This window comes from Triturus cristatus, chromosome 4_1 (assembly GCF_964204655.1).
Source record: "Triturus cristatus chromosome 4_1, aTriCri1.1, whole genome shotgun sequence".
Taxonomy (NCBI): domain Eukaryota; kingdom Metazoa; phylum Chordata; class Amphibia; order Caudata; family Salamandridae; genus Triturus; species Triturus cristatus.
In genome coordinates, this window is record NC_140585.1 from 138591643 (window position 1) to 138604693 (window position 13051).

The 13051-nt window shown below is 38.4% G+C and overlaps 11 non-coding genes across 11 annotated transcripts; all 11 read right to left on the reverse strand.

The window, feature by feature from the left end:
- Nucleotides 1–407: 407 nt before the first annotated feature.
- Nucleotides 408–479, reverse strand: TRNAC-GCA (transfer RNA cysteine (anticodon GCA)). The gene has a single exon. It is a non-coding gene; the product is annotated as a tRNA-Cys (tRNA).
- A 1008-nt stretch (nucleotides 480–1487) lies between these two features.
- TRNAC-GCA (transfer RNA cysteine (anticodon GCA)) lies at nucleotides 1488–1559 on the reverse strand. Its single transcript has one exon. It is a non-coding gene; the product is annotated as a tRNA-Cys (tRNA).
- A 997-nt stretch (nucleotides 1560–2556) lies between these two features.
- On the reverse strand, nucleotides 2557–2628 carry TRNAC-GCA (transfer RNA cysteine (anticodon GCA)). Its single transcript has one exon. It is a non-coding gene; the product is annotated as a tRNA-Cys (tRNA).
- A 1008-nt stretch (nucleotides 2629–3636) lies between these two features.
- TRNAC-GCA (transfer RNA cysteine (anticodon GCA)) lies at nucleotides 3637–3708 on the reverse strand. Its single transcript has one exon. It is a non-coding gene; the product is annotated as a tRNA-Cys (tRNA).
- A 995-nt stretch (nucleotides 3709–4703) lies between these two features.
- On the reverse strand, nucleotides 4704–4775 carry TRNAC-GCA (transfer RNA cysteine (anticodon GCA)). Its single transcript has one exon. It is a non-coding gene; the product is annotated as a tRNA-Cys (tRNA).
- Nucleotides 4776–5783: 1008 nt separating this feature from the next.
- Nucleotides 5784–5855, reverse strand: TRNAC-GCA (transfer RNA cysteine (anticodon GCA)). Its single transcript has one exon. It is a non-coding gene; the product is annotated as a tRNA-Cys (tRNA).
- Nucleotides 5856–6852: 997 nt separating this feature from the next.
- On the reverse strand, nucleotides 6853–6924 carry TRNAC-GCA (transfer RNA cysteine (anticodon GCA)). The gene has a single exon. It is a non-coding gene; the product is annotated as a tRNA-Cys (tRNA).
- Nucleotides 6925–7932: 1008 nt separating this feature from the next.
- TRNAC-GCA (transfer RNA cysteine (anticodon GCA)) lies at nucleotides 7933–8004 on the reverse strand. Its single transcript has one exon. It is a non-coding gene; the product is annotated as a tRNA-Cys (tRNA).
- A 997-nt stretch (nucleotides 8005–9001) lies between these two features.
- Nucleotides 9002–9073, reverse strand: TRNAC-GCA (transfer RNA cysteine (anticodon GCA)). The gene has a single exon. It is a non-coding gene; the product is annotated as a tRNA-Cys (tRNA).
- A 1008-nt stretch (nucleotides 9074–10081) lies between these two features.
- TRNAC-GCA (transfer RNA cysteine (anticodon GCA)) lies at nucleotides 10082–10153 on the reverse strand. The gene has a single exon. It is a non-coding gene; the product is annotated as a tRNA-Cys (tRNA).
- A 2077-nt stretch (nucleotides 10154–12230) lies between these two features.
- Nucleotides 12231–12302, reverse strand: TRNAC-GCA (transfer RNA cysteine (anticodon GCA)). Its single transcript has one exon. It is a non-coding gene; the product is annotated as a tRNA-Cys (tRNA).
- Between the last annotated feature and the right edge of the window lie 749 nt (nucleotides 12303–13051).

Here is a 13051-nt window from a genome sequence, read left to right on the forward strand (position 1 = left end):
AAACAAACACATATTTTGTATGCACAGAGGAGAGGAGGAATATATGTAAGACTGAGGACACATGTTAAATGAGAAATAGATTGACTGCAGCGCTGCCGAGTATACTATGCCATTTCTTTAGTGCGCTACAAGGAAGCACCAAACTGTAAACAAAGTTTTCAATTGTTTTCATAGTCATTCTCTTTGTTTGAAGCTGTGAAAGGAAGAGCCGGATTCCAAAATAAATCAATGATGTTTCAGAAAGTTCCCACGCCCTGTGTAAAAATGCATTTATTCCCAGGTTTTGAGCAGTGACACTGTAATGCTAATAAAGTATAAGATCCAACTGAACACAGACTCTGTCAATGGTGATCCAAAGGGACTTTATGAAAGATCCTAGCTACAAACACCAGAACCAAAATAGGTTTAGGGGACACCCGGATTTGAACCAGGGACCTCTTGATCTGCAGTCAAATGCTCTACCACTGAGCTATATCCCCAACTGTTTTCAAAGATCAGAATGACAATATAACAGTACATCATGAAAGAGTGAGAGGCTCAAGCTCAGTTGGGCCACAAAGTACGAGCTTGAAACTGTGGAAAAGGAGAAGTAGTTCTTAATATTATTAATTAAAGGAAAACAGGATCATTTAAAAAACAAAATGTATATGTTTAATTGTTATTTTATTTGAATAGGCAGTGGTCCATAGGACCAATATCTGTAATTAAAATGTTTGTTTTGAAACATTCTCAAAGAGGAACAGGTTTTTACGAGACTACTTATCTTTGTGGAATGATTACCACAATCACTGATATGGTGGTGAAGTATGATTGTTTTGGGCCAAATTACGGTGAAAAAACATTTCTACATACCACTACAATTTGGTATTTGAAGGTACAACCAAACACCCATTTCATGTACCTTCGATTTAATACATCAGAAAAAGCAATTTTGTGTTCGCAAATGGCCTGGTTTCTCAGCCCAGCCTGCTTGCACCTGCAACTAGGGTTCATACATCTTGTACGTGGGCAGCGTTTTTTAGTAGAAAGTAAATAGATTATGCATTGCACAAAAATGAAGTGCTTCAAACAAACACATACTTTGTATGCACAGAGAAGAGGTGGAATACATGTAAGACTGAGGACACAGGTTAAATGAGGAATAGATTGACTGCATTGCTGCCCACTTTTCTATGCAATTTCTGTAGTGCGATTGAAGGAAGCACTAAACTGTAAAACAAAGTTGCCAATTGCTTTCATAGTCCATTCCCTTTGTTTGGTGTTGTGAAAGGAAGAGCCAGATTCCAAAATAAATCAATGCTTTTTCAGACATTTCCCATACGGAATACCGAGCCCTGTATAAAAATGCATTTACTCTCAGGTTTTGAGCAGTGACATTGTAATGCTGTTAAAGTGTAAGATCCAAGCGAACACTGACTCTGTCAATGATGATCCAAAGGGGTTTTATGAAAAGTCCCAGCTACAAACACAAGAACCAAAACAGGCCAAGGGGACACCTGGATTTGAACCAGGGACCGCTTGATCTGCAGTCAAATGCTCTACCACTGAGCTATATCCCCACCTGTTTGTGAGAGTCGGAATGAAAATATATCAGTACCTCATGAAAGAGTGTGAGCATCATGCTCAGTTGGGCCGGAAAGTACAAGCTTGAAACTGTGGAACAGGAGAAGTCGTTCTTAATATTATTTATTGAAGGAAAACGGGATCGTTTAAAAAAAATATTTATATGTTTCATTGTTATTTTATTTGAACAGGCAGTGGTCCATAGGACCAATGCCTGTACATAAAATGCTTGTTTTGAAACATTCTCAAAGGGGAAGAGGTTTTTACGGGACGCCTTATCCTTTCGCGGATTGGTTACCACAATCACCAAGATGGTGGTGAAGTATGATTGTTTTGGGCCAAATGATGGACGAAAAACATTTCTACATACCACTGCGATTTGGTATTTGGAAGGTACACCCAAACGTCCCTTTCAAGTACCATCAATTTAATATATCAGAAAAGGCCATTTTGTGTTCGAAAATGGCCTGAGTCTTCGAGCCAGCCTTTTTTCATCTGCAACGAGGGTTCATACATTTTGCACGTAGGCAGAGGTTTTAAGGAGAAATTAAATAGTTTCTACGTTGCACAAGAATGAAGTGCTTTAAACAAACACATATTTTGTATGCACAGAGGAGAGGAGGAATATATGTAAGACTGAGGACACAGGTTAAATGAGAAATAGATTGACTGCAGCGCTGCCGAGTATACTATGCCATTTCTTTAGTGCGCTACAAGGAAGCAACAAACTGTATAACAAAGTTTTCAATTGTTTTCATAGTGATTCTCTTTGCTTGAAGCTGTGAAAGGAAGAGCCGGATTCCAAAATAAATCAATGATGTTTCAGAAAGTTCCCACGCCCTGTGTAAAAATGCATTTATTCCCAGGTTTTGAGCAGTGACACTGTAATGCTAATAAAGTATAAGATCCAACTGAACACTGACTCTGTCAATGGTGATTCATAGGGACTTTATGAAAGATCCCAGCTACAAACACCAAAACCAAAATAGGTTTAGGGGACACCCGGATTTGAACCAGGGACCTCTTGATCTGCAGACAAATGCTCTACCACTGAGCTATATCCCCAACTGTTTTCAAAGATCAGAATGACAATATATCAGTACATCATGAAAGAGTGAGAGGCTCAAGCTCAGTTGGGCCACAAAGTACGAGCTTGAAACTGTGGAAAAGGAGAAGTAGTTCTTAATATTATTAATTAAAGGAAAACAGGATCATTTAAAAAACAAAATGTATATGTTTAATTGTTATTTTATTTGAATAGGCAGTGGTCCATAGGACCAATATCTCTAATTAAAATGTTTGTTTTGAAACATTCTCAAAGGGGAAGAGGTTTTTACGAGACTACTTATCTTTGTGGATTGATTACCACAATCACTGATATGGTGGTGAAGTATGATTGTTTTGGGCCAAATTACGGTGAAAAAACATTTCTGCATACCACTACAATTTGGTATTTGAAGGTACAACCAAACACCCCTTTCATGTACCTTCGATTTAATACATCAGAAAAAGCTATTTTGTGTTCGCAAATGGCCTGGTTTCTCAGACCAGCCTGCTTGCACCTGCAACTAGGGTTCGTACATCTTGTACGTGGGCAGCGTATTTTAGTAGAAAGTAAATAGATTATTCATTGCACAAAAATGAAGTGCTTCAAACAAACACATACTTTGTATGCACAGAGAAGAGGTGGAATACATGTAAGACTGAGGACACAGGTTAAATGAGGAATAGATTGACTTCATTGCTGCCCATTTTTCTATGCAATTTCTGTAGTGCGATTGAAGGAAGCACTAAACTGTAAAACAAAGTTGTCAATTGCTTTCATAGTCCATTCCCTTTGTTTGGTGCTGTGAAAGGAAGAGCCAGATTCCAAAATAAATCAATGCTTTTTCAGACATTTCCCATACGGAATACCGAGCCCTGTATAAAAATGCATTTACTCTCAGGTTTTGAGCAATGACATTGTAATGCTGTTAAAGTGTAAGATCCAAGCGAACACTGACTCTGTCAATGATGATCCAAAGGGGTTTTATGAAAAGTCCCAGCTACAAACACAAGAACCAAAACAGGCTAAGGGGACACCTGGATTTGAACCAGGGACCTCTTGATCTGCAGTCAAATGCTCTACCACTGAGCTATATCCCCACCTGTTTGTGAGAGTCGGAATGAAAATATATCAGTACCTCATGAAAGAGTGTGAGCATCATGCTCAGTTGGGCCGGAAAGTACAAGCTTGAAACTGTGGAACAGGAGAAGTAGTTCTTAATATTATTTATTGAAGGAAAACGGGATCGTTTAAAAAAAATATTTATATGTTTCATTGTTATTTTATTTGAACAGGCAGTGGTCCATAGGACCAATGCCTGTACATAAAATGCTTGTTTTGAAACATTCTCAAAGAGGAAGAGGTTTTTACGGGACGCCTTATCCTTTCGCGGATTGGTTACCACAATCACCGAGATGGTGGTGAAGTATGATTGTTTTGGGCCAAATGATGGACCAAAAACATTTCTACATACCACTGCAATTTGGTATTTGGAAGGTACACCCAAATGTCCCTTTCAAGTACCATCTATTTAATATATCAGAAAAGGCCATTTTGTGTTTGAAAATGACCTGAGTCTTCGAGCCAGCCTTTTTTCATCTGCAACGAGGGTTCATACATTTTGCACGTAGGCAGAGGTTTTAAGGAGAAATTAAATAGTTTCTACGTTGCACAAGAATGAAGTGCTTTAAACAAACACATATTTTGTATGCACAGAGGAGAGGAGGAATATATGTAAGACTGAGGACACATGTTAAATGAGAAATAGATTGACTGCAGCGCTGCCGAGTATACTATGCCATTTCTTTAGTGCGCTACAAGGAAGCACCAAACTGTAAACAAAGTTTTCAATTGTTTTCATAGTCATTCTCTTTGTTTGAAGCTGTGAAAGGAAGAGCCGGATTCCAAAATAAATCAATGATGTTTCAGAAAGTTCCCACGCCCTGTGTAAAAATGCATTTATTCCCAGGTTTTGAGCAGTGACACTGTAATGCTAATAAAGTATAAGATCCAACTGAACACAGACTCTGTCAATGGTGATCCAAAGGGACTTTATGAAAGATCCTAGCTACAAACACCAGAACCAAAATAGGTTTAGGGACACCCGGATTTGAACCAGGGACCTCTTGATCTGCAGTCAAATGCTCTACCACTGAGCTATATCCCCAACTGTTTTCAAAGATCAGAATGACAATATAACAGTACATCATGAAAGAGTGAGAGGCTCAAGCTCAGTTGGGCCACAAAGTACGAGCTTGAAACTGTGGAAAAGGAGAAGTAGTTCTTAATATTATTAATTAAAGGAAAACAGGATCATTTAAAAAACAAAATGTATATGTTTAATTGTTATTTTATTTTAATAGGCAGTGGTCCATAGGACCAATATCTGTAATTAAAATGTTTGTTTTGAAACATTCTCAAAGAGGAACAGGTTTTTACGAGACTACTTATCTTTGTGGAATGATTACCACAATCACTGATATGGTGGTGAAGTATGATTGTTTTGGGCCAAATTACGGTGAAAAAACATTTCTACATACCACTACAATTTGGTATTTGAAGGTACAACCAAACACCCATTTCATGTACCTTCGATTTAATACATCAGAAAAAGCAATTTTGTGTTCGCAAATGGCCTGGTTTCTCAGCCCAGCCTGCTTGCACCTGCAACTAGGGTTCATACATCTTGTACGCGGGCAGCGTTTTTTAGTAGAAAGTAAATAGATTATGCATTGCACAAAAATGAAGTGCTTCAAACAAACACATACTTTGTATGCACAGAGAAGAGGTGGAATACATGTAAGACTGAGGACACAGGTTAAATGAGGAATAGATTGACTGCATTTCTGCCCACTTTTCTATGCAATTTCTGTAGTGCGATCGAAGGAAGCACCAAACTGTAAAACAAAGTTGTCAATTGCTTTCATAGTCCATTCCCTTTGTTTGGTGCTGTGAAAGGAAGAGCCAGATTCCAAAATAAATCAATGCTTTTTCAGACATTTCCCATACGAAATACCGAGCCCTGTATAAAAATGCATTTACTCTCAGGTTTTGAGCAGTGACATTGTAATGCTATTAAAGTGTAAGATCCAAGCGAACACTGACTCTGTCAATGATGATCCAAAGGGGTTTTATGAAAAATCCCAGCTACAAACACAAGAACCAAAACAGGCCAAGGAGACACCTGGATTTGAACCAGGGACCTCTTGATCTGCAGTCAAATGCTCTACCACTGAGCTATATCCCCACCTGTTTGTGTGAGTCGGAATGAAAATATATCAGTACCTCATGAAAGAGTGTGAGCATCATGCTCAGTTGGGCCGGAAAGTACAAGCTTGAAACTGTGGAACAGGAGAAGTAGTTCTTAATATTATTTATTGAAGGAAAACGGGATCGTTTAAAAAAAATATTTATATGTTTCATTGTTATTTTATTTGAACAGGCAGTGGTCCATAGGACCAATGCCTGTACATAAAATGCTTGTTTTGAAACATTCTCAAAGGGGAAGAGGTTTTTACGGGACGCCTTATCCTTTCGCGGATTGGTTACCACAATCACCGAGATGGTGGTGAAGTATGATTGTTTTGGGCCAAATGATGGACGAAAAACATTTCTACATACCACTGCAATTTGGTATTTGGAAGGTACACCCAAACGTCCCTTTCAAGTACCATCAATTTAATATATCAGAAAAGGCCATTTTGTGTTCGAAAATGGCCTGAGTCTTCGAGCCAGCCTTTTTTCATCTGCAACGAGGGTTCATACATTTTGCAAGTAGGCAGAGGTTTTAAGGAGAAATTAAATAGTTTCTACGTTGCACAAGAATGAAGTGCTTTAAACAAACACATATTTTGTATGCACAGAGGAGAGGAGGAATATATGTAAGACTGAGGACACAGGTTAAATGAGAAATAGATTGACTGCAGCGCTGCCGAGTATACTATGCCATTTCTTTAGTGCGCTACAAGGAAGCACCAAACTGAATAACAAAGTTTTCAATTGTTTTCATAGTGATTCTCTTTGCTTGAAGCTGTGAAAGGAAGAGCCGGATTCCAAAATAAATCAATGATGTTTCAGAAAGTTCCCACGCCCTGTGTAAAAATGCATTTATTCCCAGGTTTTGAGCAGTGACACTGTAATGCTAATAAAGTATAAGATCCAACTGAACACTGACTCTGTCAATGGTGATCCATAGGGACTTTATGAAATATCCCAGCTACAAACACCAAAACCAAAATAGGTTTAGGGGACACCCGGATTTGAACCAGGGACCTCTTGATCTGCAGTCAAATGCTCTACCACTGAGCTATATCCCCAACTGTTTTCAAAGATCAGAATGACAATATATCAGTACATCATGAAAGAGTGAGAGGCTCAAGCTCAGTTGGGCCACAAAGTACGAGCTTGAAACTGTGGAAAAGGAGAAGTAGTTCTTAATATTATTAATTAAAGGAAAACAGGATCATTTAAAAAACAAAATGTATATGTTTAATTGTTATTTTATTTGAATAGGCAGTGGTCCATAGGACCAATATCTGTAATTAAAATGTTTGTTTTGAAACATTCTCAAAGGGGAAGAGGTTTTTACGAGACTACTTATCTTTGTGGATTGATTACCACAATCACTGATATGGTGGTGAAGTATGATTGTTTTGGGCCAAATTACGGTGAAAAAACATTTCTGCATACCACTACAATTTGGTATTTGAAGGTACAACCAAACACCCCTTTCATGTACCTTCGATTTAATACATCAGAAAAAGCTATTTTGTGTTCGCAAATGGCCTGGTTTCTCAGACCAGCCTGCTTGCACCTGCAACTAGGGTTCGTACATCTTGTACGTGGGCAGCGTATTTTAGTAGAAAGTAAATAGATTATGCATTGCACAAAAATGAAGTGCTTCAAACAAACACATACTTTGTATGCACAGAGAAGAGGTGGAATACATGTAAGACTGAGGACACAGGTTAAATGAGGAATAGATTGACTGCATTGCTGCCCACTTTTCTATGCAATTTCTGTAGTGCGATTGAAGGAAGCACTAAACTGTAAAACAAAGTTGCCAATTGCTTTCATAGTCCATTCCCTTTGTTTGGTGCTGTGAAAGGAAGAGCCAGATTCCAAAATAAATCAATGCTTTTTCAGACATTTCCCATACGGAATACCGAGCCCTGTATAAAAATGCATTTACTCTCAGGTTTTGAGCAGTGAAATTGTAATGCTGTTAAAGTGTAAGATCCAAGCGAACACTGACTCTGTCAATGATGATCCAAGGGGGTTTTATGAAAAGTCCCAGCTACAAACACAAGAACCAAAACAGGCCAAGGGGACACCTGGATTTGAACCAGGGACCTCTTGATCTGCAGTCAAATGCTCTACCACTGAGCTATATCCCCACCTGTTTGTGAGAGTCGGAATGAAAATATATCAGTACCTCATGAAAGAGTGTGAGCATCATGCTCAGTTGGGCCGGAAACTACAAGCTTGAAACTGTGGAACAGGAGAAGTAGTTCTTAATATTATTTATTGAAGGAAAACCGGATCGTTTAAAAAAAATATTTATATGTTTCATTGTTATTTTATTTGAACAGGCAGTGGTCCATAGGACCAATGCCTGTACATAAAATGCTTGTTTTGAAACATTCTCAAAGGGGAAGAGGTTTTTACGGGACGCCTTATCCTTTCGCGGATTGGTTACCACAATCACCGAGATGGTGGTGAAGTATGATTGTTTTGGGCCAAATGATGGACGAAAAACATTTCTACATACCACTGAAATTTGGTATTTGGAAGGTACACCCAAATGTCCCTTTCAAGTACCATCAATTTAATATATGAGAAAAGGCCATTTTGTGTTCGAAAATGACCTGAGTCTTCGAGCCAGCCTTTTTTCATCTGCAACGAGGGTTCATACATTTTGCACGTAGGCAGCGGTTTTAAGGAGAAATTAAATAGTTTCTACGTTGCACAAGAATGAAGTGCTTTAAACAAACACATATTTTGTATGCACAGAGGAGAGGAGGAATATATGTAAGACTGAGGACACATGTTAAATGAGAAATAGATTGACTGCAGCGCTGCCGAGTATACTATGCCATTTCTTTAGTGCGCTTCAAGAAAGCACCAAACTGTATAACAAAGTTTTCAATTGTTTTCATAGTCATTCTATTTGTTTGAAGCTGTGAAAGGAAGAGCCGGATTCCAAAATAAATCAATGATGTTTCAGAAAGTTCCCACGCCCTGTGTAAAAATGCATTTATTCCCAGGTTTTGAGCAGTGACACTGTAATGCTAATAAAGTATAAGATCCAACTGAACACAGACTCTGTCAATGGTGATCCAAAGGGACTTTATGAAAGATCCTAGCTACAAACACCAGAACCAAAATAGGTTTAGGGGACACCCGGATTTGAACCAGGGACCTCTTGATCTGCAGTCAAATGCTCTACCACTGAGCTATATCCCCAACTGTTTTCAATGATCAGAATGACAATATAACAGTACATCATGAAAGAGTGAGAGGCTCAAGCTCAGTTGGGCCACAAAGTACGAGCTTGAAACTGTGGAAAAGGAGAAGTAGTTCTTAATATTATTAATTAAAGGAAAACAGGATCATTTAAAAAACAAAATGTATATGTTTAATTGTTATTTTATTTGAATAGGCAGTGGTCCATAGGACCAATATCTGTAATTAAAATGTTTGTTTTGAAACATTCTCAAAGAGGAACAGGTTTTTACAAGACTACTTATCTTTGTGGAATGATTACCACAATCACTGATATGGTGGTGAAGTATGATTGTTTTGGGCCAAATTACGGTGAAAAAACATTTCTACATACCACTACAATTTGGTATTTGAAGGTACAACCAAACACCCATTTCATGTACCTTCGATTTAATACATCAGAAAAAGCAATTTTGTGTTCGCAAATGGCCTGGTTTCTCAGACCAGCCTGCTTGCACCTGCAACTAGGGTTCATACATCTTGTACGTGGGCAGCGTTTTTTAGTAGAAAGTAAATAGATTATGCATTGCACAAAAATGAAGTGCTTCAAACAAACACATACTTTGTATGCACAGAGAAGAGGTGGAATACATGTAAGACTGAGGACACAGGTTAAATGAGGAATAGATTGACTGCATTTCTGCCCACTTTTCTATGCAATTTCTGTAGTGCGATCGAAGGAAGCACCAAACTGTAAAACAAAGTTGTCAATTGCTTTCATAGTCCATTCCCTTTGTTTGGTGCTGTGAAAGGAAGAGCCAGATTCCAAAATAAATCAATGCTTTTTCAGACATTTCCCATACGAAATACCGAGCCCTGTATAAAAATGCATTTACTCTCAGGTTTTGAGCAGTGACATTGTAATGCTATTAAAGTGTAAGATCCAAGCGAACACTGACTCTGTCAATGATGATCCAAAGGGGTTTTATGAAAAGTCCCAGCTACAAACACAAGAACCAAAACAGGCCAAGGGGACACCTGGATTTGAACCAGGGACCTCTTGATCTGCAGTCAAATGCTCTACCACTAAGCTATATCCCCACCTGTTTTTGTGAGTCGGAATGAAAATATATCAGTACCTCATGAAAGAGTGTGAGCATAATGCTCAGTTGGGCCGGAAAGTACAAGCTTGAAATTGTGGAACAGGAGAAGTAGTTCTTAATATTATTTATTGAAGGAAAACGGGATCGTTTAAAAAAAATATTTATATGTTTCATTGTTATTTTATTTGAACAGGCAGTGGTCCATAGGACCAATGCCTGTACATAAAATGCTTGTTTTGAAACATTCTCAAAGGGGAAGAGGTTTTTACGGGACGCCTTATCCTTTCGTGGATTGGTTACCACAATCACCGAGATGGTGGTGAAGTATGATTGTTTTGGGCCAAATGATGGACGAAAAACATTTCTACATACCACTGCAATTTGGTATTTGGAAGGTACACCCAAACGTCCCTTTCAAGTACCATCAATTTAATATATCAGAAAAGGCCATTTTGTGTTCGAAAATGGCCTGAGTCTTCGAGCCAGCCTTTTTTCATCTGCAACGAGGGTTCATACATTTTGCACGTAGGCAGAGGTTTTAAGGAGAAATTAAATAGTTTCTACGTTGCACAAGAATGAAGTGCTTTAAACAAACACATATTTTGTATGCACAGAGGAGAGGAGGAATATATGTAAGACTGAGGACACAGGTTAAATGAGAAATAGATTGACTGCAGCGCTGCCGAGTATACTATGCAATTTCTTTAGTGCGCTACAAGGAAGCACCAAACTGTATAACAAAGTTTTCAATTGTTTTCATAGTGATTCCCTTTGCTTGAAGCTGTGAAAGGAAGAGCCGGATTCCAAAATAAATCAATGATGTTTCAGAAAGTTCCCACGCCCTGTGTAAAAATGCATTTATTCCCAGGTTTTGAGCAGTGACACTGTAATGCTAATAAAGTATAAGATCCAACTGAACACTGACTCTGTCAATGGTGATCCATAGGGACTTTATGAAAGATCCCAGCTACAAACACCAAAACCAAAATAGGTTTAGGGGACACCCAGATTTGAACCAGGGACCTCTTGATCTGCAGTCAAATGCTCTACCACTGAGCTGTATCCCCAACTGTTTTCAAAGATCAGAATGACAATATAACAGTACATCATGAAAGAGTGAGAGGCTCAAGCTCAGTTGGGCCACAAAGTACGAGCTTGAAACTGTGGAAAAGGAGAAGTAGTTCTTAATATTATTAATTAAAGAAAAACAGGATCATTTAAAAAACAAAATGTATATGTTTAATTGTTATTTTATTTGAATAGGCAGTGGTCCATAGGACCAATATCTGTAATTAAAATGTTTGTTTTGAAACATTCTCAAAGGGGAAGAGGTTTTTACGAGACTACTTATCTTTGTGGATTGATTACCACAATCACTAATATGGTGGTGAAGTATGATTGTTTTGGGCCAACTTACGGTGAAAAAACATTTCTGCGTACCACTACAATTTGGTATTTGAAGGTACAACCAAACACCCCTTTCATGTACCTTCGATTTAATACATCAGAAAAAGCTATTTTGTGTTCGCAAATGGCCTGGTTTCTCAGACCAGCCTGCTTGCACCTGCAACTAGGGTTCGTACATCTTGTACGTGGACAGCGTATTTTAGTAGAAAGTAAATAGATTATGCATTGCACAAAAATGAAGTGCTTCAAACAAACACATACTTTGTATGCACAGAGAAGAGGTGGAATACATGTAAGACTGAGGACACAGGTTAAATGAGGAATAGATTGACTGCATTGCTGCCCACTTTTCTATGCAATTTCTGTAGTGCGATAGAAGGAAGCACTAAACTGTAAAACAAAGTTGCCAATTGCTTTCATAGTCCATTCCCTTTGTTTGGTGCTGTGAAAGGAAGAGCCAGATTCCAAAATAAATCAATGCTTTTTCAGACATTTCCCATACGGAATACCGAGCCCTGTATAAAAATGCATTTACTCTCAGGTTTTGAGCAGTGAAATTGTAATGCTGTTAAAGTGTAAGATCCAAGCGAACACTGACTCTGTCAATGATGATACAAAGGGGTTTTATGAAAAGTCCCAGCTACAAACACAAGAACCAAAACAGGCCAAGGGGACACCTGGATTTGAACCAGGGACCTCTTGATCTGCAGTCAAATGCTCTACCACTGAGCTATATCCCCACCGGTTTGTGAGAGTCGGAATGAAAATATATCAGTACCTCATGAAAGAGTGTGAGCATCATGCTCAGTTGGGCCGGAAAGTACAAGCTTGAAACTGTGGAACAGGAGAAGTAGTTCTTAATATTATTTATTGAAGGAAAACGGAATCGTTTAAAAAAAATATTTATATGTTTCATTGTTATTTTATTTGAACAGGCAGTGGTCCATAGGACCAATGCCTGTACATAAAATGCTTGTTTTGAAACATTCTCAAAGGGGAAGAGGTTTTTACGGGACGCCTTATCCTTTCGCGGATTGGTTACCACAATCACCGAGATGGTGGTGAAGTATGATTGTTTTGGGCCAAATGATGGACGAAAAACATTTCTACATACCACTGCAATTTGGTATTTGGAAGGTACACCCAAATGTCCCTTTCAAGTACCATCAATTTAATATATCAGAAAAGGCCATTTTGTGTTCGAAAATGACCTGAGTCTTCGAGCCAGCCTTTTTTCATCTGCAACGATGGTTCATACATTTTGCACGTAGGCAGAGGTTTTAAGGAGAAATTAAATAGTTTCTACGTTGCACAAGAATGAAGTGCTTTAAACAAACACATATTTTGTATGCACAGAGGAGAGGAGGAATATATGTAAGACTGAGGACACATGTTAAATGAGAAATAGATTGACTGCAGCGCTGCCGAGTATACTATGCCATTTCTTTAGTGCGCTTCAAGAAAGCACCAAACTGTATAACAAAGTTTT